Here is a 25,589-nt window from a genome sequence, read left to right on the forward strand (position 1 = left end):
AGATCCAAATCTGAAAGTTGAGGAGAGAGATGGGCGTTGGGGGAAGGGGGAGGGAGAGGGAGAGAGAGAGAGGCTTGACCTTCGGGGGCTGGGGGGGGGCATAAGCTTTTGGAACCTCAAAGCCTATTACACTGACATATCTCCTCCAACAAGGCCACACTCCCAATCCTTCTCAAAACAGTTGCACCAAGTAACGACCAACCATTCCTAAATGAGTCCACAGGGGCCATTCCTATTCAAGCTACTATGCCACACTTTCCTGAGAGTAGCTCTTCAATCAATCACTTGCATATAAATTCTCATCTCAGAGATAGATGACTTAGATCACGCGTCTGAAAGGATGTTCTTGTATGTTATATGACCAAGGTAAAGTCAGTGACACAATTCGTTCAAAGTCACAAGAGGAGCACCAATGTTGCACTTGAACTTCTGTCTACCTTTTTCCTAAAGTTACCCGCTCACAGTCACCGTATCTCTCAGCAAACTGAGAAGGAAACACTGCCTAAAACAGTGGTTAACAGGGGAATGCCAGGGCCAGGAAGCAGGAGTGGGTGAGTTGGGGAGCAGGGCGGGAGTAGGGTATACAGGACTTTCGGGATAGCATTTGAAATGTAAATATCTATATTACATGAGGAAAATATCTAATAAAAATTGTAAAACAAAAACAAAAGCAATGGTTTACAGATAGCATCAGCAGTGACTCTGGTAATGGTCGTCCTTCTCAGCTCTGGATTACGGATTGCTTGTCAGATGCTGAGAACTGAGGGAGGTGTGAGCAAGGGAGGTCTTCCTTTTGTTAGTGCACTTATCTAGCTTGAGAAGGTCTTGCTTTTGCTTTTATTTTTGTTTGTTTGTTTGTTTGTTTGTTTGTTTGATTGTTGTCTCCGGAGAAGGAAAAGCTTTAGACTTTGTATCTGGAAAGCATTTGGAAAACTAGAAAGCAAGGACTATGAAGTAGTTCACCAAGTCCCATTTGGGAAGGTGACTGCAGAAGAAGATGCCCCCTTTCACTGTAGTCTGTATTTTGTGTGACAGACAGATGTATATCTTTGCTGGCAGCTTGCTCCCATTCTATTCATCCAAACTGCTCTGAATAAATGCCTGCAGTTGTGGGACTCAGTTTAAACTTAAAACTGGACCAACTGAACTGCTGAGTGACTTGAAGTTCTTCCAGGCCCGGCCTTTGTGTTTCCCTTCAGAGGTGTGCCTGAGGGAATGAAGTACTTTTAGTTCTTAATTGCAAAGCTTTTCTTTGTTTTTGATTTGATTTTTTTCATTAAGCCAAGGCGTCTCAAATTAATGCCACTCCTGCTTCAACATTTCAAGGCTTGAGATTTTATTTACGTGCCTCCAGGTCGAGCTTAAAATCTATCTTCTTTAGTCAGCTAAACCTAAATGCTATTTGTAAAGAGATAACTCCTACGTGATTCCATACTTAGACAAATATTTGTATGGTATTTTGAAATAATCTGTCTTAATGGACTCATCATAAAGTTTTACATACTAATGTACAAAGAGAATAGTATATACTTATTAACAAAGTTGAATAAAGAAAGAGACTAAGATAATGGTTGAGTGCAGTATTATTATGGCCATCAATAACTTCTCCAATGTTTATTAACAATCCAAAATGTGCATACACATTACATGAAAGATTAGTTTGTGGGTGTATAAGTAGGTAGATGATAGATAGAAATCACTATATCAAAATTACACATTGAACATTTGATTGAAATTCAGGGCTATCTAATTTCATGCATTTAATTGCTAAGCTTACTGCTTATTTTTCTTGTATTCATGTTTTTTACTCCTTGCCAAATAAGAACACATAGCATGTAATTTTGACCATGTTATCTTCTTTAAGATGTGCTATACTTTCTATTTTTATGTCTTGGGATATTGAGGTTGTGTAATCAAGAAAATATTAAGCATCAAACATATTCAGTCAGGAAGAGGTTATCCTAAATGATAGCAGAAACAAAGCACCAAAAGGTAATTTAATGTGATTTTACTCTAAGGCTGGAAAGCACAGTTGGCTCCTGAGAGGGATAGCTTATCTTCTATGTAGTTTAGGCATATAGTAGGCAGAGATATTTGTTGGTCAAGATTATCCATCTGCTCCCTAAGAAAATGGACATCTCTAATGTTTGTGTTATTTAAAGTTGTATTATAAATGGGCTGGCCTGACATTTATAATGTGGTTTATGGTGTCAATCTTATACAGTCATTTAAAGCCACACCCAAGACTGATCGCAATCAGGGTAAAGAGCTGGAGTTTGTATTCAATCAGGAGTCTCTGCTGAATATATCCAACCAGATAGCTAACTACGTGCAAGGGTGAGGTCAGTCAGCAAGTTTGGGTCTCCTGAGGCACAAGGGTCTGTTCATCTGCCCTGTCAGTGTGATGGGAACACACCACCTCATTCCCATTAGTGTTAATGGAGCCAATCATATAAATCCACCACATTTCAATGTGTATCCTCTTGTGTTTTGATATCTTAATGCACAAAATTACATCTCTAGGGAAAAGCTTGCATCCTCGTAAGTGCTCCCAATTCCCATTAATGCTAATGGAACAGAGACACACACACTCACCGCTGTTCAGGAAAGTGGGCAAAATATGGAAGATGATTAGATTTGGGGAATATCATAAGAGACTTGCAGAAGCTGCAGAGATTACCTAAAATGATCTCTTTCCAAACTAGCTGAAGCACTTTCATTCTACACAGCTATTTTTCTTAGAACCATCAAGAGATAATTGGCCACCCTCTGCTCTCCGGGAGGGTGGTGGTGGGGAAACATGGATGTTGATACCTATTTGAGAAGAGACTTGGGGTGTGTTCATCCAAAAAGGGGTTGGGAAAGGCGAGAGAATCCTAGCTATTCCTGTGAAAAGAGCCAGATAATGCAGCTGCAAAAGCCAGTGTGTGTGTGTGTGTGTGTGTGTGTGTGTGTGTGTGTGTTGTATGTTGTCCCACGGAGTGGGAAACTCTGGTATAGGGTTTGTTTGGAAAGATTCTTCTGTATGGTAAAAATCTAACCTGCGAAACTGCCCAGTGCCTCTCTAACTGAGCTTTTTTTTAAAGATGCTTTTTCTTTTCTCTTTTCTTTCTTTTTTCTTCTTTCTTCTTTCTTCTTTCTTCTTTCTTCTTTCTTCTTTCTTCTTTCTTCTTTCTTCTTTCTTCTTTCTTCTTTCTTCTTTCTTCTTTCTTTCTTTCTTCCTTCCTTCCTTCCTTCCTTCATTTCTTTCTTTCTTTCTTTCTTTCTTTCTTTCTTTCTTCCTTCCTTCCTTCCTTCCTTCCTTCCTTCCTTCCTTCCTTCCTTTCTTTCTTTCTTTCTTTCTTTCTTTCTTTCTTTCTTTCTTTCTTTCTTTCTTTCTTTCTCTTTAAATTCATGAGAAATGCAAGATAAGCAATTCTGACCTAACCCTGTGCCCTCTTCTCTTTGTAGAGAGGACACTGGCACAGCCTCTTGTATCATCTGAAGTTATTTCAGAGGTAAAATTATGCAACTCAGAGATAAGACTGTGTGATCAGAATACAAATGAAAATGAAAATCGAATAGCCCTCACTTTCCTTCTGAATAATTTTGACTGTTCTTCCTCCTATGGAATAAAAGTGTGTTCTTTGGTGAACTTCTGTGGTTTAGGGAAGGGATGTGTCTAGGTCTGTAATTAAGGTCATCTTTCATAGGTGGCATGACAAGGGTTCAGAAGGATGAGGATGCTAAGTGTCTTCAGTCTGGGATCACAATGGATATAATTTTACTAGATGGATTCACACCTTCTTTTAAGGGCAAAACAAAATAAATTCTTATACTTCATATTTACTGTTTATAGAAAAACAGTTTAACTGGATAGCCCTTACATATGATTCAGAGGGTCAAGGATTCCTCAAGGGGAAAGATAAAACAAGGAGATAAAACAAGGAGACAGGAAAGAATAAGTGTGGTTGTGAGCTAGGTATAAGAAGAAGGAGAGACCAAAGGCAGCCTGAGTTAGAGAGCAAGAGTGGGCTCAATTCCATCCCTACAGAAGTGGCATACTTCCTGTAAGCAATCTATCTTATCTTTTGGGTGGTAAGAGTTTCAAATCCACTCTGAAACTCTGATGAAAACAATGGGATTTCTTGTTAAGAATGTGTGCTTCTGTGTTCACATTCAGGAGAGCAACAGCTAAGCTTGAAGTATTTAAGATCAATCCTTCAAATTGATGTGTGTGTGTGTGTGTGTTGGATACATACACACACACACACACACACACACACACACACATATATATATATATGTATATATATATATATATATTCAGATATACATTGATAAAACTGAAATGATATTATTGAGACACACAGGAAAAACACTCTGCTCCAAGTGATAGTGCTACGTGTTCAAATGGTTCGATAAATACTATAGGTAAAGATGGAATTTAGGTTGTATTGTATACCCACAGAATTATTTGCTTACACACACACTCAAAAACATATACCCAAACACACACACACACACACACGCACACACCACACACATACTGAGGGAGGGAGGGAGGGAGGGAGGGAGGGAGGGAGGGAGGGAGGGAGGGAGGGAGAGACAGAGAGAGACACAGAGAGACTGCATCATCAGGTATTAATTACAATGGAATCATTTCAGTAGGGAAGAATCAGTTATTCTTTAGTAGTATTCCATTTTAGAGACACTGTCACTCCTCCCTCCTCACCTGCCTCTCAGTTTTAGTGATTTCCTAAAAGAAAAGCATTGTCTTGACACAGCCCTCACTGCCCTCTAGGACATCATTCCTGTTTCCAATCTTTACCAGAAAAGAACGCCTTTCAAAACTGCACCCAAGGGGAAAGAAATAGTAGATGACATTGTTTTTAAAGCCCATGATAGACAGCAATGCAGCTGTTAAACCCTTCAGTTCACGGGCCTTCAGAAGTAAGAAGACGTTGCTGTGTGAGGCCATAGGGTTAGGTTTAATAGCGATTTAACATCCACACACTGGGAGGAGTGTCTCCAAAAGTGAGCAAGAACCAACTCTTCAATCAACTGTATTCATCCTTGATTTTGCAAGACACAAATTACTGTGACCTCAATTACTACAGAAGAAACGCATCTCCTTTTAGCTCCTCATTTCCTAAGGGGAGGAAAGAGGTTTTGCTTGATAAAAGTGAGTAAATCAGACAAAGTATCCTGTTAACTGCTTCACCGTTTTTTTTTTTTTAGTTTTCAAATTATTCTCTGAAACTTGTTTAAGTTAGTTAAAGGAAGAATTGAATTACAGTTATATAATTTACTTAAACCAGATGAATTTTACATTTTAAAAACACATCAAAGTTAATTTTCTAGTCATATTATTTAACAGTATTTTTCCAGGCTGATTAGCTTTTCAAGTTTTAGAGAAGGCCACAACAAAAAAAAGAACCCTATCCACAAACTCATTATTCTTAACTAGGGTTCCAAGTGACTGTGTCTGACCATCCACTTTGTAAATGACAGAGAGCGTTCTGATTATTTCTGTGGCGTCAAGAGGTACTAAGAGAACACTTAGCCATCGCATTACTAAAAGGATTGAATTCTTTCTCTGTGAACACTTCCTAGTTCAACTTGGACTCTACCAAGAACACCAACTTCTGTCTCATGGAAAGAAAGCAAACCCTGTGGCTTCTACTTATTTACATGGCATATCCTCTTGTGTCTCTCACTTTAACCCATAGCTAAACATAAAGCTTAGCAGCTGTGCATGTATAGAAAAGAATTCCAGATGTATTTCAGGAAGGAACAGAATATCCATTTTCTTAATTTCTAAGGTGCTTTTCATAAGAAGCATATCTATTCAGGAAGATACCTATCAGAAAGTGCCATTCCCCTTAGTTTTCTAATCAGCCGATCTCTGTGCTCAGCTGCAGATGTGCATAGTGGCAGATGATGTAAATGGAGCCATGGTAGTTGATTAGCTCATGGAGGTGAATTGCAACATATGTAGAAGTGGGTTATAAACATCAAATATATATAGCAAATGTGATCTTTTAACCTGTTAAGATGTGGCATCCTTTGTTCACCAGAGCAAAGTGCCCTTGGTTAATGTTAGTCAAGTTAATGCTATCATTTAGTGCTAGCCAAGCCTACTAGAGAAATTGGCAGACAAAGATGTATAGTATTGTGTGCCTGATACTACCAATAAGATGCAGGCTTAAAGGCAGAAAAAGTTCCGGAAGTGACTGACTCTAAAATGAAGGGGGATGGATACTCTAAAATCATTTTGAGGGTATCCACATATCATGCTGTTTCTTGAGAGCTTGAGCCTGACATCCTCTATCCACTGAGGTGCTTCAGCATTTGTCACTGACTAGAGACAGCGCATGCTCAAGCCCAGTGTGGGACGTAGCTCTGTATCTACACCATCGTGTTTCAGGTCTTATTTCTCCCTGATATTTTTTTCTTCCAGAAGATGGTTGAATTTACAGTATTGTTTGAATCACAGAGAAAGTACACAACTTTCATATCCAATATTAATATATTGAATGTATTCTGAAATAGGTACTGAGTGACACTTAAGAAAACTAGACCCTATGAAGATATATTGGACAGAGTTCATTAGTCTAGATACATAGGTCAAATTGTAGAAGACAACAACCCTGTAATTCCAATGCAGAAGCATAGCAAAGGTGTGATTCTTGCTTGTAGAATACCCACTATGCTTTCAAGGAAGAACTACTGTCCCCTAGGAATCTGTCCGTTGTGCAGCCGTTCATTACACCAGATTAACGCTGCGTCATAGTATTTAGCTCTACCATAAAAAAGATGTGGCATCCTGTTCACCAGAGCAAACTGAGAGAACAGGGAGAAACAGGCATAGGCTTTCCAGAGAACATCTCTGTCCTCTGTCCGTTGGCCAGCACCACCCACAGCAAAGGGGAAGGGATATTTACTATTTCTATGTTCCTGGAATCAGACCTTTATAATCCCAAAGAAACAAGTTTACTCATTTTAGAAAAATTCTAGCTTCCAAGTTTTAATTTGCACCCCCTCATAATCTCCAGGTGTTCTGTGTCCACAAAGGAATAGATCAGAGAGCCAGTATTTCCTTTTCTTTGTGCAGAACAGAAGGGCACCGTGGCTGGCGTCCCTAGGTCATGATTTATTGGTTCCTCTGAACCACTGCAATGCTGTATTCTTTCAGGACACTCAGAAACACAGCAGGCCTTTTTAAGAATCCCAACTGGCTCCCAGGCTGAATACAAGAGGAGGAAAAAGCATCAGTTGAAATGGAAATCTGCACATACCAAAAATAGACCTCTCATGAGGGTTGTCTTGAAAAAGAACTCAGGGCTAAATAGTTCTGGGTGACATATGTTGAATCATTTAAATTTTGTTTCCCTCCAGTTTAGCCAGGAAATAAATGAATTTAAAACAGTGAAAGAAAAAAGAAAAGAAAATATTTTAACTTTAAAAGCCATCTCAGGAATTTCTCCTGAATTACGGTAACCAAACATTGGTCAGCCCAAGTTATTTTCCATTTCCCCTTCATAGTTCTGACACATAGTTCCACAAAATCCTGTCAAATGACAGTGCTATAATACTATTTTTGTCCCCACCTCTCCATGTCACCTGGTTCTCCTGTTTGGAAATGTGTATCTAACCTTCACTCTGCTCTGTTCTTTCTATCACTAGGACATCCAGGTCCCCTTTCCAGGCTCTCAGCTTCCCAAGCCTTTCTCTGTACTTGCTCCAATGTATGCAGTTCACACTTTGTGAAACACTGCCCTTTTCTCTGGGATCTCCTCTAAGTGGAAGCAGTCTTAATCATACACTGGCAAGCTCAATAGATGTAAGTATGGTAGGCTGGCTTTTCAGAGAGGCCATTTGGTCCTTGACACAACATTTTGCTTTTGGACTTTGGAGCAGAAACGTGAAGCTAGGTTTAGGTCCACTTTGTTGGTTGTTTGGATTAGCATGACTTTCTGACCTGTGAGGCTAATGTTCCTTGGCCTTCTCTGATGATGCCATTTTATCCATCTACTTAGAAATGCATACTAAGGCTGAGTCTCCATGGATCACAAAGCTAAGCCACCTGGCGTGTTGCTTTGTTCCCAGGTTGAGCTGGGACCACAATACATTCCTATCTGAGAAATACTTGGAAAGTTCCTATGAGGATATCCATTCCTAATCCTTCTGCTGTCCTCCATATTTCCACACTTCTTTGCCATGTTGCTTTCCTCAATAGAGGGATATTGATCTTGATCCTGACCACTTATATTCTTAAGACAGTATTTGATTAGAGAGACATCATGTACCGAATGTGTAGCCATGTTCTATAGCTGGCTTAACTAAAATCTAACTACAAATTCACCTTAAGAGGAACTTTCTTTTTGTGTTTTATATACTTTCACAATGATGGAAATTGCATAGAGACTTAAATCTGACCATAAGCTATGAGTCTTTCTTTGCCCACGCATACCAGGAAATCCACTCAAAGTCAGCTAAAGGTGTTCTCACCCTTCTCCATTTTAGCAAAGGAAGGAAACACATGTTTCTATAGATCAAAATTTATTTTTAGAAGGAGGAGGCATTAGCACAGTTGAAAAGCAGTCCAAGAGGAGACAGACTTGTAAGAAAAGTTATACGTGGACATCCTCAAAGACACATGGGGACTGAAGGGGTCTTTGCTGATCTTGAGGAACAAGCAACCACAACACCAGGACAAAGTTGTATCCATCAAAACATGATAATGAAAATGATCATACAACCTCCTGTAAGCTATTGGGTACACAGCTACCCTATAATATAATCATACAGCCCCCCCCCCCTGTAGGCTATTGGGTTCATGGCTACCCTATAACATTGACAGTCCCTCCACCTACAGATACTCTTCTGCTTTTAAAATTACAATAGTGCTGTTCACCAGATGCCGTGACTTTAACATAGCCTAAAGATGAATAGCATAGTGTTGCAGGTAAGAGAATGTGCTCTGGGACCTAAAACTTGGGTTTTATGTTCAGCTCTGTCATTTTACTGACTTCAATATTTAAGCTCTCCAGGTCTCAGTTTCTTATGTGAATAGGATCAGTTGTAAATTATATTTCATAAAATCATTAGAGATTAAATATTTTAAGCCACACAGAATACTTAGGACACCATCAGGAATTAGCATGTTCTCAGCAGGCATTAGCTATTTTTATTATTATCATCATTATTTAATGAAAATTGAGGGCATGTAAGTCCACAGTACACTGCTGGGTACCCTGTGGAGAATTTTGATGAATATAAGATGTGGTTGCTATCCCAAAGGAATATATAACATAATAATGTGTTAATTCTGTGTCTTAAATTTTTGTTGAGTTCATTTACTCATTCAAATAGTCAAAGACATTAATAATTATTTTCAACAGACAAACTAATTGATATGAGAGCAAAACAGATATTAGAAATGGGAACTGTGAACTCAAAAATAATGAATTGCTAGTCTATAGAAATTTCTAAGTATAAGGAAATTTCATCTGAATAGAAGAAGATACATAGTATTTCGTTTTGAGACAAAGTCTTCATAAGCCTTTGCTTGGCCTTGAATTCATTGGTCAGCAGTCTAGTCTTAAGTTCCTTAACCTCCCAGCTGATGAGACTACAAGCATGAATAAACATCCCTAGCTAAGATACCTTTACTTCTTTTCCAATTTGAACCCCTCTGTTTACTTTTCTTGCCTAAAACTTTTGATCAGCAATTTCAGTATTGTGTTGAACAGAAGTGACCAAAGTAGACATTTTTCCTTGTTGTTGAAATGATTTCAGGTTTCACATATTACATTTATTATGTGAAAATACTTTTATACTGTTCCTACTTTGTTGAACATTTTCATCATGAAATAGTGATGAATTTTGTCAAAAATAATTTTTACTCATTGAAAATATTAGACTGAACTATTAACATTTTTGCTAAATTTTGTATGGTAAAATACTCTTGTGTAACTTGGACATGGTATGTACAATTTATGTGTGTTGTTGGGTTTGTTTGTTATCTTTGATGACTTTTGTCACTAGAAATTGGGTCTATTAGTTTTCTTTAGTTGAGTCAATTTTTTTTGGCTTTTATGTAAGGTTAATTCTGACTTTATAAAGTAAAGTGGAAAGTATTATTGCCTAGTCATTTTTAAAAAATAGCTTAAGAAGAATTGACACTAATTATTCTTTAAATACTTGCTGAAGTAAAGGTTATATCTAATCCTGGGCTTTTCTTTGTAATAAATATTTTTTATACAGAAACATACAGGTAACCTGCTAATGAATTGAGTAACAAACATTAATATATTTATTCCATTATTCATCTATTGTTTGACAATCATATTTCAGTATATATGCAAAAATACAGACATATAAATACATTTATTTTTTGTAAATTACTAAAATGTAGGTCACATATAATTACTATGATTACCATGTACTTGTAGAGTCTAAGAATGGATATATTTCCTAGGCATAAAGATTCTATTTTATGTAATTTTAGTCAATCATGCTTTGTATACAGTTTAGAGGACTATCTAGTCTAAAAGTATATATTTAATTTAATTACCCCTCTCTTTAACTTCTTTTAATCTGAGACTTTTTACTCAGCCTTTTAGTCATACTATTGCATTTTCAGATAATCAGCCTGGTTTTACTGTAGGAAAATTTGAGGCCGTTTTCATGATTATATCAAAGTTACACGGTCTTTCACAGAGTAGTATATGCAATGCCCTTGTTACAGTCATAAGCACAGAAAGTACATTTTCCCTCATCAGTGCTGAGAGTTTTGGTCACCTAGTAAATGTAGTATATACTTATTCCTCATCGAAGGGTGATCCAGTTATTCAATTTATCCATATAGAGCTAGAAAAATACCTCTGGAATGAATACAAAAGTGTGTCAAAGATGCATGGTCATGCAACAACATTTTTTAATCATTACAATTTGTCAATCTAGAATGTCTCTTACATGAGCAGATGTTTTCTATAGTGGTTTAAAAGTAATGATATCTCAATAGCTATCAGCATTCTGTTTAGGAAAAGGCCCACCTTAACTCTTGTATTTTAACTGATTGTTCTAGCTATTTCTAGCTCTAACTCAGGGATTACCAAGATTATATAATTTGTTGCTTAAATGGCATTATAGTTGAACAGCAACAATTTGTGAAAACTGGTGTCCATGTCCCTGTGCCAGTATAACGCTGTGGGTATCTTAAACTATCCTCAATTTTATAGTTTTAGATCAGTCACCCTAGGTAGATTATTTTCTGAAGCTTTATGAAAAAAATATTATGTGCTTATGGAGTGATCATCTTTAGAACTCTTCCCTTCACCAATCCTTTTTTTATAAGTAGGTATGTAAGCAAACAGGACTTTGTAGAAATTTGCTTATTAGTTACATATATCTTACCTTAGAATTCTCCTCTGCAGAAGTGGTATTAGTAGATGTCTTAAGTTTCTATTGTTGTGAAGAGAAGAGACACCATGACCACAGGAACTCTTATACAGGAAAAAATGGGACTTGCTTATAGGTCCAGAAGCTTAGTCCATTATCATTATGAAGGGAAGCATGACTGCACACAGGCAGACATGGTGCTGGAAAAGTACCATAGATCTCTGCATCTGGTTTGGCAGGCAGCAGGAAGAGAGAGTAATATGGGACCTAACTTGAACTTCTGAAACACCATGGCCCATACCAATGATCCACTTCCTCCAATAAATCCACACCTACTTCAACAAGGTCACACTTCCAATAATGCCACTCCATGTGAATCTATGTGGGCCATTTTCAACACAGTGGACTTTAGGGTAAAATCCTGAGTAGAGTCATAGTATCTATGTGGCCCATTATCACAGTGGACTTTACAGTCAAATCCTGACCATAGTCATACTGTGTATTCCCTAAGTTTAGGGCTCAAGTGTTTTCTAACGTTTAAGATTAGTTGATGCATATGCTCAACATGTTACTATAAACAAAGACTATGATTTACAATTCATATTCTGACCAAGATTCTTTGTGGTGAGGAGCAAAACTAGGGTTAGAAATGAAAGACAGCCATAGAACTTGTATATTCCTAGCAAACTTCCTGACTGTTCCATAGTCTTGGTCCAAGATGTTCCTATTAGAGATGTGAGTTAGACATGTTCTTTTCTAGATTATTCACAGGAGATAAAGAAAGAGAAAATTTAAAAAAATGATAAATCACTAAAACATTTCCTTTTTTAAACAGTCAAAGGTAATGCTATTTTAACAAATAAACTTATATGTTGCAGGCACTGTTGATGGCACTGTTGATGTCTTGTCTATATCTTTAGTAGCAAGCAGCACACCACAAAACAGTGCTAGGGGTGTCTGCATCCTCTAGAGAGTTTCCCTTAGACAGTGGGAACATTTATTCCCTAGAGGCAAGGATCATCTTGGCTCAAAGGAAACCTGAATCAAGAGCCAAAAACTATTTTAAATTGGGCACTTACCTCAAATTAAACCGTAAAGATCTTGCTCAGCAAATCTTGGCGGTAGGGTGGGGTGGGAAGGATGGCGGTGGAGGATGGGAACCTGAGGCCTTACTTCCCTGTGCAGGAACTCAAGGTCTTGCTTAGCTGGTTCCCTGAACCTATCTGTTTGTTTTCTCCATTGAGAATTCTCCTAATTGTCATCTAAATAAACCATGAGTTGTGGGTGGCTCACACACTTTGTGTGTCATGTTCATCTAGAAATTCACAATACCCCAGGTTTGCTGATTGGAAATCTGAAAACCAAGTTTATTATCTTTGACACCTGCTTCAAACAGAATGACAACCTATCCCTGAAAATACAATTACTTTTTCAGCAGCCTTCATAGCTCCAATCAAGGGTAGGTACCATGACCTTTTCTTTGCTTTCTCTTCTCCATTCATCACCATAGACACCATGTCGGCCCTCTTTGACTCAGGTAGGATTTCTCTATCATTTCTCTCTTTCTAGCAGTTACTTACTGTTAGTTACTAGTGGTTGTCCATGCTGAGGAAATATGCTGATAATGCATTGTCTATTTCCACAACTCTTGCTTTTGAACTTGCTTTCTGTACATTTGGGTTCTGTCTCTCTGAGCATCTCTGCATCTGGGAATCTATGAAAATTCAGATCAAGTGTTGTACAAAGTCAAAGATTCCATAAACTAAAATCACCTTTTTCTTCCTGTTCCCTGGAGTATTTATTTTTTTCTTTATAATATGTGCTGTTTGCCATTTTATTACCAGGGAATGCATCTAACTCTGATACTGTAGCATTGGGTGCTCTAATGTGGGGGCTGTATTTTATTCCTGTTTTCTCATCCCTTCATCTTGTGCACTTCTGAAATGTGCTGGTCAACCTACAGCTTGCAAGGGCTGGCAGCAGTCACAAAACATATCTGCCAAAACTAATTTCTGTCTGAGAACACAGCACACTATCCTGTGTTAGCATACCACACTTTAATTCTTAACTTCATCTTTGTGCCTTACCCTTGCTTTTCATGTCCCTTCCTTTTGTAGTTTAGTCACCATCATCACTTGTGTGCTTAGATTTTGTGTTTGTTTCTAGTTTGGCTTTGACTCAACTCTATTTGATTTCCCCTGAAGTCTGAATGAGCGCTGCTTTCTTAAAGCACATTCCTATGGCAGGTTTTACAAATATGTGTGCTCTGTAGCCCCTGGGAATACTCAACCCAGTTTCCTTTCAACAACTATTCAGTATAATTTCATTTCAAGAATCCTTTAAGAAAAGCAGAGAAGTGAGGACTTATCTAGTATTAACTCTCCTTTGAGGAGAAGTCAATAAGCTTTGGGCCATCTCCTGAGTCTCTATGGTAAGCTTCCTGTTAGAATAAACACACACACACACACACACACACACACACACACACACACACACACACACACACACACTGGGGACAGGAAAAGGGAACATAACAGACATGGATGGCAGGGATAGATCAGAATGATCATTCTATTTTTGCTCTCAGTATTTACCATTAATCTTTCTATTATAAGCTATAAAGGGAAATGTCTATCCTACTAAAAGTTGGATCTATTAGGTACTGGAAAATATTCAATTTAGCAGGTGTGAATAAAAGAGAGAATGTATTCTATATCACATTTGAAAATTCCACATTAACCCCCCCCAAACAGCCCTTAGTTTTAGCAATACCTTCTCTCACTATCCTTCCTCTTCCCCATTTGATATTACCATTCCAGTTCTCAATCTATTTATCCATAACTATCTATTATATTTTTCCTTCCTAGTGTGACCCATCCCTTACCTTCTGTGAATATTAACTGTTAATGAATAAGTATTTGATAATCAGGCTAAAATCCATAGAGCCAGCATTTCAACTTAGCTCTAGAGTTATTCAAGAGAAGTTTCCAATATTTTATACTATAAAGATTTCTGTGATATATTATGTACAATGCCGTAGCTTTTAGACACATAGGCTACTGAGTACTTCCTAATGCAACTGAAAAACTTTTACTTTAATTTTAGTTTAATTTAGTTATAGTTGTTGGATTCTTATAGAATTGGATAGTACAGATTTAAAGAATAACAGAAATGAGGGAGCAAATATTCAGGGAGCAAAATGAGTGTCACAATAACCTAATATAGAGAAGTCCCCACTGTTTTGTGAGTGTGTTCATTTTTTATTTTCTGGGAAACCTCATCAGGGATGATTGTGTCCATCCTATTTTATAGACACTTGAATGTTGAGAAATATCACTAATGAATAACTTAGAATGATTCTAATCTTTAATCCAACGATGTCAGATTCTTGAATCTGCTATCTTTGGGTTAGACTGTCTGTTAGTCCATAACTAACAGACAGTCTAAGAGGTGACCCTCTAACATCTCTCACTTTTTAAACAGAAGAATTTTAGTTGTGAAGCACTGTGACAGCGTTAGCTATAGCTGATTTAGCAACTGGTATTTCTGGCAAGAAAAACACATTCAGTTTGGATGGACCTCTCTTAAATTTGAGAATCTCTGCACTCTGACATCCCATTATTATCACAATTACAGCAGAAAAAGGAGAATTAAAACCAAGCCGCAGCAATTACATATATAAGGCTAAAAGTGCCTATTTGTTAAAATGCATAATCCATTTTAATTTTACTTAAGATAGTAGTTAAAAAGAGGAGCCTGGATGCAGAAAGTAAGGACAAGCCCATATGTTCAAATCTGGACATCAAAGCCCAGTAAATATTATTTTAGTTCTTTCAGACTTACCCAGATATCTTCAGAAAATTACTATGTGTGAGACATTGTGTATTTCTGTGGTCTTAGCAAAACGCAAATAAGATTCTAGATTTATGATGTATTGACTTATTATATAACCACAGGGTGAGTGCATTTATTAGAAGCTTAAAAATGCCACTCCTAAACTAGCAAGGGCAGAACTTCCAGTTAGAACAAGCCAAAACAGAAGCCAGAACTGTCAGTTGTGGACTTTTAGCCCTGTTTGGTAGTAAAGCTCAAGGAATACACAAGCAGAATTAAGAGGAACTGTCTTTCCACTACTGCTTTGGATGATGTTCTGTTTGTTGGTTTATGATTTTCTCATCTATGTTTGTAAATTATAGGGTTTTAACATTTATATTTTAAAATAATTATAGAGTAACAAGAACTGTCATAAGACCAAATACAGGATGATCCCAGGAGACCCTCACTCAGCTTCCTGCAATATGAGCAATATGAATGTAACTGGCACAATATTCAAATCAGGAAGTCAACATTAGTAAAATATATAAAGCATGTTCATACTCACATGCATACATGTGTGTGAATTTATTGCAATGGAACTCTTTTTAATCAACAGAATAATCAAAATACAGAAATGTTCCTTTATCGTGACCTCACCATGCTGACACCTTTATGTCTGTGGCCTCTTTGCTACATGATTTCTGTAAACCACAAAGTTCTTCATCATTCCAAATGTCTTTGAGTAATGCTACATAATCAGCTTGTGCACATCCTATAGTGTTGGTTTTGACTTAACAGATACTTATCCAATTTTATATAGATATATATTAATGGTGTTACTTTTTTCTTGCTGAGTAGAGTTTTAAAATATGGATGAATCAGTTCCTTTAAACATTCATCCATTTTATATTCCTTAAAAATAAATGTATATTCAAGAATTTCTGAGGATACCTTTTTTGTAGAGTGTCTCAGCAAGTTTAAATGTGAATAACTTATGCTTGAGCATTGTTGATCACACCCCAGCATATAATCTCCAATTGTTCTCTTTTAAATAATTTAAAAAAATGAATCTGCATAAAGTGGCCATTTGGAGTCTGAGAAAGTAGCCATCATGGGGCCTCTGAATGCTTGCCGATATTTCTAGGGAGAGAGATCAAGAGTAGGTTTCAAATCAGAGTTACTGAATTTAAATAATTTATTCTTAATTTATAGATTGGCAAAACATTAGCACTATATTTTTCCAACGTTGATGTGCACAGATCTTGTGATGTTGACTTCACAAAGCTTTTGAAAATTAAGGAGCTCTAGAGATAGAAGGAAGATATGAGTTTTAAAAAGTGGAAACAGGAAACTAGGGCACTTAACTGAGGTGAGGAAGAGAGGGCAATACACAGGGAATTGGAGGGAAAACACTTAAAAATGTTTGGCGAACCCATACAGAGACCTATGATTTAATAAGCTCATTTAAAAATATACAGTATTATATAAATAGGGATAAATTGCAAACACACACACACACACACACACACACACACACACACATCATGCCCATGTGATAGGATATATCTCTATGTGTATGTAGTACCCATAGACTATCTAACAAAGTTTCCATTGCTAGTCAAGGAATACCTCTCTTTCCATTGTTGGTAATGAGGTAGGGGGCAAGAAACTTCTAAAACAACATAAATTATTCTCATTTCTGTTGGCTGTTGTCAGAACATGAAGATAAGATCCAATTACTGAAGATACTACAGACTTTTCCCACAGGGTTTAAAGAAGTCTAGTTGGTAGTACTTGGAAATTTCTTCCCTGAGGGTTGGCTCTCATAATGTTGGAAACATGCTATGCAAGCTGCCAAGAGATGGGAGTGGTAAACAGCTCTAACCAGATGTAAAGCCTCAGAACTACAACAGCTGGACCAGCAAGGCATCTTATGAGTATGTGACTGGAGCGACACCCTACTCAGTTGGAGGGAATCATGCCTAGCACTGTAAACCTAACCAAGATCATGTAGCTAGAGGGGCCATAGGTCTTAGAGAAGAACTGATTACTGTTGTGCCTAAAACTATATAGTTTGCACTGGTCTTCTAAATGCTTAACTTTATACCTGCAGATAAGTGTAGCTCTCACCCCTTATCAAGGCTGCTTCACTTTTCAGCCAACCGATGCCATTATAGAGATTCACAATTAGTTAAAATACAGTGAATAAGTTACCATATTTGCCTGGCCCAGAACCATGACACAACCCGTACACTTAAGACTCAGGTAATGTTGCCAAAAATAGGGCAAAAGGAGTATGATACCCCAAGGACAGGGAGGGATGTTTCATTATAGTGTATTTGGGTGAGACAGGCAAGTTTCTCCCATGAACTTTCATCAGTATGGTTGCTTGCTTAAAGAGCTAGAAAGACCAGACTAGTCTCATGTCTAAAGCATGTCTCATGAAAGAAGGAAAATTTTATAATCTGCCACATCTACCTGAACAGCATCTTCAATCAATGGCTACTTAGCAAGGGAGAACAAGTTTTGTTCGGTGAGATACCTCAAGTTAGACTAGCCCATGTCTGAAAAAACATAAACAAAACATAACAAAACAAAACAAAAGTCAATAAATGACTGCTAATGGTATTCTGCTATAATCATAGGTTAGTGACTCGCCCAGTCATCATCAGAGAGACTTTCCCCAGCTGCTGATAGGAGAAAGGTGCAGAGACCACCACTAATATTAGGTGGGGCTTTCCAGGAACCCTGAACAAGAGGAGAGAAAGGATGGTAGATGGGGTCTAGAACCCCAGGAACACATGGCCCTCTATATCAACTAAGCGGGACTCATAGGATCTCAGAGACTGAAGCACTGATGGAGCCTGTATGGGTATGTGCTAGGTCTTCTGCATACATCCTGTGGTTCTTTTGCTGGGGGTTTTGTTGGGCTCCTAACAGTGGGGATGGAGATGTCTCTGACTCTTTGGCTTGCTTGTGGGATCTTTTCCCTCCTACTGGGTTGCCTCCTCCAGCTTTGAGATGGAGGTTTATGCATAGTATCTTATTTGTATCTTGCTAGGCTATGTTTCATTGATATCACTTGGAAGCCTGTTTTTGTTGTTTGTTTGTTTGCTGAAGGGAAAGAGAGGAGCAGGGGATCTGGAGAGATGGGCAGTGAGTGGGAAGAGAAGATGGAGAGAAGGCTATGGTCAGGATGTATTGTCTGAGAGAAGAATAAAGCAAAAGAAAAAAAAAGAAGAAAAAGACAAGAGATGTTTATTCTACATGGTCAGCCTTAAACACATGCAAATAAGTAAACAACACTGCACCATATCTCCGCATAATATAAAATATGTAGCTTCCTTTAGTCAGACTTAAAAGCTGAGGAACCAAAGTGCTAGTGACAAACATTTAACTGTTAGGAATGAAGATTCTATACTTAGGACACTGAGAGCACGGAGAAGCCAGAGTGGCAACCTGTCCAATGTCACTGCCTTCTAGAATTACTTGGCTTGGCTAAGTGGAAAGCCTGTGACATCTCCCAAACTAGAGCAGCAGCTCCCTAGTAAAGCCATAGAGAAAAGCATGTTGCGTTTAGAGGTAGGGCATGGAAAAGCTTTTTGGCATCGATTCCTTTTTGTTGTTGTTGGTTTTTGTTTTGTTGTTTTGTTTTGTTTTGTTTTGGTTTGGTTTGGTTTGGTTTTTTGAGACAGGGTTTTTCTGTATAGCCCTGGCTGTCCTGGAACTCACTTTGTAGACCAGGCTGGCCTCGAACTCAGAAATATGTCTCTGACTCCCAAGTGCTGGGATTAAAGGCATGCTCCACCACTGCCCGGCTTGGCATCCATTCTTTAAAAACCCTGAGTCTTCTCTGGGTAGCTGAGAGTCTACTAAAGGGGACAGACCTATGGGGCACTGAGCAGATGGTGCCAGCACCCCTCATATCAATGTTGACAAAGGAAAAACTTTTTAAAATTTTGTCTTCATGCAGGGAGTATGCTGTATAGAGTCTTAATAATTTTTACTAGATTTCCTAATTATTCCCACTGGGGTGGAGATGAGTTCATCCTGAGAATTCTTGTGAGGATCATCATTGGCTGTCAGTTTTAGGCTGTTTTGTGAGATGTTAATTCACACATTTTTTTTCACATGTCTTAGAATATTGGTCATCTTTGACCCTCATCTCAAAAATCAAGACCATTTAGCAAGGTATCAACAATTTTAGTCATACAAGACATACAAAGGCTTTATACCTCCATCCCTAGTTTGATCTTTGTTTAGTTGAACCTTAAAATGTCAGGAGTCGAGGGTGTGAAGACCTTGACTTAATCAGCATCCTGCATTCAAGATAGCAGGGCTTGCCTTCTGGTGGATGGGGGAGGAATCCCAAGAGAATGTGTTGCAGAGAGTAATGCATGTTTCATATAGTGTCCTCTGTTGAAGGGTCTTATCCAACAGTGTTTACTGCTTCCAGGAAGATCAGAATCTATGCTGGCAGGTTTGCTTGCTCAGAATCCAAGCAGGAGACCCTGCCATAGTTACCTGCATCTGGAGACTTCACCTCTAATTTTGCCGGTTTTTCCTTCCAGCATTTGCTGCTGAGCAGGGTGATTGTACCAGTGCATAGAAACCCCTCAAAATAATCCCAGCTTTTTTAAGACTCCCAGAAGTTGAACTCCCTGCTGCTTTGAGTTGCTGTGACAGACTGTTAGAGCTTGCCCTGGTTCTGAGGTGAGCATTTCCAAATATCACCTATGGGCTTTTGGCTTCAGATAGTAACGTGACCCCTATTTGATTATCACTATTAAGAGTGATAGCCAGCACAAATATTCCCTGGGCGGATAATTAAAGAGAACCATTCCCTAGTGAATGCTATCTTTTGTGTTAACCTTTCCACTACTTTAATCTCATCAGTGAAGATTCTCAGATCAGACAAAGGGGGCAGAAAGTGGTTTGATCTCTTTTTGAAGAAGAAATAAAAAAGAAAAAAGGTCGAACAATTTCCCTAGTGTCACCAAGCAAGTCCTTCACTGAACTGGAATGAACATGTACAAGTATGAAATTGTCAAACTTGCTAAATCTTTCAACTATTTATATAAAATCCCCAGTCTCCTCAGGACAAATTTACATTTTAGAAACTTAGCCATCTTACATTTTCAGGTATCATGCTTGTATCCCAAGACCTTGAGAGGGACATGAAGATTATAAAATTCTAACCAGAATGAAAAATTAGAAATCCTGCTTCCAGGTGACCTTGCAAGTCATTGGCAGCACATGATGGGAGATTGATGTGCCACATGCGGTAATACAAATTTTATGCACACACACACACACACACGCACACGCACACACAGACAGACAGACAGACAGACAGACACACAGTAGCAAAAATTGTTTTCATAATTTGAATGGTTTTATGTTAATTTGATTCAATTAACTGAATTCACCAAGAGTTGAGCAACGAGGCATTCAAAGCTTAAAAATAACGGTTTAGGGGAAAGGAAGTCACCCAAGCCCTGGCCACACTGACCTGGCATAGTCAGAAGAAAGACTCTCAGACACTGGCCACTCGTACCACTACAATGGAGGGATGTGTAGTGGAGAGATAGAAAGATAGAGAACATGGTGGAGCGATGGAAGTGAAAGTGAAGTCAACTGGTTCATACATTGTGGAGAGAGGTAGAACTGGAGACCTGAAGAACAGGTAGATATGTGGAGGCCATGGGTAGGTCCTGTCCCAGGCTTCCAGCAAAGACCATGGCTGGGTCCATTGTCCTGCTGAAGCTGGGGTCTGAATCAATGTCTGTGGCCTAAGTTTCCACCAAAGACCAAATGGATATCTGTGGTCTGGACTGCTACTGGAGACCATGTGGATATCTGATAGCTGGACTGCCCTAGGGTTGGGGGCTTCTGATCTGAGTAGCCTGAAGCCATGGGGACATCTGGGCCCATGCTACTTTCTTGGGGGCCATGGTAGCTGGGGTCTGGATTGATGTCCCAGGCCTCTGTTACCACCAGAGGCCATACAGATGTCCCTGGTCCGGGCTGCAACCTGAGGCCTTGTTAATTTCCAAGCATTGTGCTGAGATAACCCCACCCCTTGCTTGCATCAGAAGAGCTAGCCATACCCCTTGCCTGGGCATGACCATGAGATAGTGGGTCCCACCCCAAATCTATTTGGGGATGGCTTTGGGAGAGGGAGTCATGACCTACTCATCTCCACTCCTGTCCCTTGCTTTACTACAGGTGGACAAGCTGGCTTTGAAGTCATGAGAGAGGGAGAGATGGCCCCACTTGTCACTGGCTGTAGTTCTCAAGAGAGTGAGTCCTGCTTCTTGTCTGGGCAGCACAGAAGAGCTGGCTCTTGTGGCAAAGGTAAAGGTGAGCCAGAGCTGAGAGCATGAGAGCAGGGGAGCTGACCCTGTGCCTGGTTGTATTTGGCATTGGGAGAATTAGACAGCCAGGGAGAGCTAGAAAGCTAGTCCTGGTGGTGTGAGTGCAGGAGGGCTGTTGGATTGACCAATTCAGCTATATCCTAGTGCCAGATTCATGGCTTTGAGTTGGTCTATCCCAACATCTACTCCATCCATGATCTTCTGGAGAGTGTGGAAAGGCTGGTCCTACCGATCCAAAGGTACAGAATCTCCATGGCACAGGACAACAGCAGGGTATCTGAGAAGAGTCTCCATGAGGATCTAGTATTGATAGTGCAGCAGAACCCAGAGGCCTCAAACCAGACCAGTGACTCACTGCAAGGAACATCTACATGTAAAGATGTGTGGACAAAAGAGTATACTGTGTGACACACCATGACATGGGATAGCTTTCATGACAAGATTTTAAAATTTATTTAATTTTTTTTTGGGGGGGGGGAAGGTTGCAAGGGTGTAGCGTGTATATGAAGGAACAGACAGATGAGTGGGATTGGGGTATGAAATTCACAAGGAATCAATAAAAAGGTAAAAAAAGAAAGCTGCAGAAGGCAATCCAAACACTTCCAATTGCTCAAGTAATTCTAATAGAATAAGAAAAAGAAATAATTAAAATATAAGATTAGTATTATTAATATGTAAATTCACATGCAACAAATTTTTTAAAAAAACTTAAAATACTTATAGAATAAACCCAAAATTTATTTGTTGAAGTCCTGTCTGTTCCTTGTGTTATGTTATTATAAGGTATTGGGGGAAAATTAGGTCTAGAAGGTGAGCCATTCAAAACGGAATCAATATCCTAAGTCAGAGACCTAAGTAGATTCCTTCACTACATGACAAGATAAAACAAGAATGGACAATTCACCCTTCATAAAATCCCCTCACCTGAACGAAGACCTATTCTTATTTGGGATTGCAGTTTCTAAGAGTGTGAGAAATAAATTCAAATGAAAAAAATCGGTTGTTTATAGGATACACTGGCTACAGTGTCTTATTAGAGTAAACTGACAGACTGAATGGACTAAGACAATTTATAAGAAATGAAAATAAAGTAGACGAAATACAGTTTATAGAAAAACCACCATGAAATTGTCCAAATTATAGACCCAAGGGGAGAAGCTACAATTGTTCCCCTCTGAAGAGTAACAGAGCTAAGCAAAGTTCTAATAAATTCTACTTATGCCCATGGATTAGTGCATTTCTCAAATGTTTTCAAAGATGCTTCTGTTTTCAACGGATGATGACTGATTGCTCAGCCCTAAATGAGACATGGGTATCACAGCTCTTCCTTTGGGGGTGGGTGTCAGTGATCATTGTGAAAGAGGAATGGGAAAGTTGGACAGGTTTAGAGGGGATGGATGATGGCAATAAAGCCACGTTTTCCAGATACAAAAGGGCAGTTACTCCTGCGAACTCACAGGAGTAGTAAGAACATGCATGATATCAGTGTAAGCTCCAGCCAGACAGAACCCCAGCGTGGGAGAGAGAGGCATGCATGAAGTCCCACCATTAGCTAGGGAGCTCCTGGCAACTGGTGGATACCGGGACAGGATAGAGTCAGTTTTCTTTAAATATATGGCCCCAGGTCATGTGAACATGCCACAGTACATGAACAAACACCTAAGACTGTATAGGCAGCACTAACTGGATTGAAAGCATTTGTTTGTTTGTTTGTTTGTTTGTTTTTTATTGTGAACACAGATTTGCTTGCATATGGAATGTGACAGGACATAGGAGGAGTTATGGGAGGCAGGTGAGTAGACTAAAAAAATACAATTCTCAAAGAAAAATATACATTAAAAGACCAGAACCATTTCAAATTAAAATCAGAATTCAATTTATTAAACTAAATTGATAATGATCTAAAAAAAACATGTTTCATTAAACTCACAAAAAGATAGCACTACACTCCTATGATTATAGCCAAGTAAGAGATAGTGATGCTTTTAATTGATATCAAACCAAAGTTCTCCCCAGTGCTATTTATTATTAGGGAGCAGTAGGGAAAAAGACATCAGGCATCTATGTCTGTTACTTACTTATATCAAAATTATATCAAGTTGTAAAAGTTCAGCCTTAGGAAGATGTGATAAAGCCTGCATTAACCTGCACAGTGGCTGTAGCCCCAGTTTCACCTGTTGGCAAGTTTTGCTTTTAACTTTGCCTTGAATATTCCTATGTCTGACTTGGAGCTTCTACTTATAAAGATTTACCTTAAGGAGGTATTGAATAATTTAGTAATATTAAGTAATCTCTGCAAAGATGTCCAGTGTTGTGTCTTTTGCAAGATCTTCAGATAGATAAAAAAATAACTCATAGTTAAATATTTAAAGAGTATGTAATATGAACATTTCATTAACTTTAACACAGCAAGGAAACTCAGGTTTTTGTAAGGTAGTGAGGCAAAAGAGGGAAGCAACATGGTTAGGCACATAGGTTAGGACAGAAGTATGGCTCATCCCATTGGCTTTAGACAGAAGAGGAGAGCAGAGTGGTTAGACATATAGACATCAGTTCATGGAATTAAGACTTAACCTATATGATGTGTAGGCTTGGACAAGAGTTTGACATATCTACATATTTATATTCTCATTACAAAATAATTAAGTAGTAGTGAGAGTAAAGGTACCTCAAATTCAAATCTGTACACAGACTGACAGTAAATCACACAGGATATTTTCAAGATTTGAAGCTTCTTTTGAGAACTTCTTACAAGAGGCATGCATTATTTTAAAATTAAAAAGTCTGACAAGTAAACAAAGTTATTGTGGAACAGAAGTGAGTTACAATATTGAAACAGGTAAGTGTCAGTGGCACAATTCAATATGGACCTTGTTCGCTCTGTACTGTTTCCCAAATGGTTTGTGAGGTGGGTATGGGAGGCTTACGTAGGAAGGTTTTATTAATCAGGGAGTAGACGGCTATTTTCAATCAAGTCTGAGCACCTTCCAGCTTTCATGGGCCTGCAGGGAAGCAATCTAACTTCATTCCTGACTCATCTGCCTTGGTCACTTGACCCTGTGGCCCCAAGCAGCCTTCTTTCTCTCAGTAACTGCCCCTTTCCCACACTTTTCCTGGTGCTCACAGCTTTCTTCAACACCATCTAACCTTCCTTCATGAAAACTTCTTCCAGTCATTCCTGCAATGTCCTCATCTCTCTTTATAGAGCGTCCTTCTACATCTTGAATGATTTAGCATTTTACAGCAATGCTGTAAGCATGTTCTTACGCCAGCATCTTTTGCATACTTCTGGGAGGGGCCACTTGTAGTTTTCCAATGAAGGCTTTGTGGCTGAGGGTGCTTTCACCTTCTGTTGTGATAGTGAGACAGGGTTACTGCGGAAAGAAAGATGAAACATGCTTGTATAGACTGAATTTGGTCATAAGAGCCCAGAAGCGGGTATGCCTAATTATGAACTCAGCTATTTGGGATGATAGGCTATAACCTACAGCAAATAGCTATTCTCCTTTCAGAACAATTGTGTGGCACAAACATTAGGAGGGACGTCGTAAGATCTGAGCTGAAACATGCCTATTCAAATCAGGGAAATCAAATTGCTGAAGGATATAATTGCACAGTGTGTATATCTGGGGCATTGGCTTGCAGGCCTGGCAGGAGGATAATGTTGGGAAACAAAATTTCCTCACCAAGCAGTGTTTCCAGCGATGAAGACTCTAGTGTAAAGATAATCTTAAACAACCCCAATAGATAAGCAACTAAATGTAGCATTTTTTTTTTGCCTAGATAAACATGTTTTCTTATTTTAAATCTACAATGATGCAATCACTGTCAAAGGAACTGCTCTCCTAAAAAAAAATATAAAGCGTCAAAATTATAGATTCTATTATACTTTAATAGCCACTTTGCTTGCTGGTTTCATGATTTGTTGTTTTGAGCTGCAAAATCATGAAAATTTTGATGCCGTACATTTAATGAACTTTAATGGCTACAAAATTGTGGGTTCTGTTG

General features: G+C 38.6%; 1 long non-coding RNA gene across 4 annotated transcripts in view; it reads left to right on the top strand.

Annotated features, from left to right (window-relative positions):
• Gm14061 overlaps window positions 1-25,589 on the top strand; it is a 180,037-nt gene that overhangs the window by 120,660 nt on the left and 33,788 nt on the right. For 2 of the 4 annotated variants that reach the window (XR_001783487.1, XR_001783490.1), the window contains 3 exons: window positions 19,776-19,917; window positions 21,433-21,567; window positions 23,322-23,372. The exons of 1 other annotated variant lie outside the window; for it this stretch is intronic. This is a non-coding gene — a long non-coding RNA (predicted gene 14061). Of the gene's footprint in view, window positions 1-19,775; window positions 19,918-21,432; window positions 21,568-23,321; window positions 23,376-25,589 lie in introns of those variants that run through there. One more of the 4 variants, XR_001783488.1, reaches the window with a different exon arrangement.

The sequence above is a fragment of the Mus musculus genome, chromosome 2, assembly GCF_000001635.26.
Source record: "Mus musculus strain C57BL/6J chromosome 2, GRCm38.p6 C57BL/6J".
Classification (NCBI taxonomy): Eukaryota; Metazoa; Chordata; class Mammalia; order Rodentia; family Muridae; genus Mus; species Mus musculus.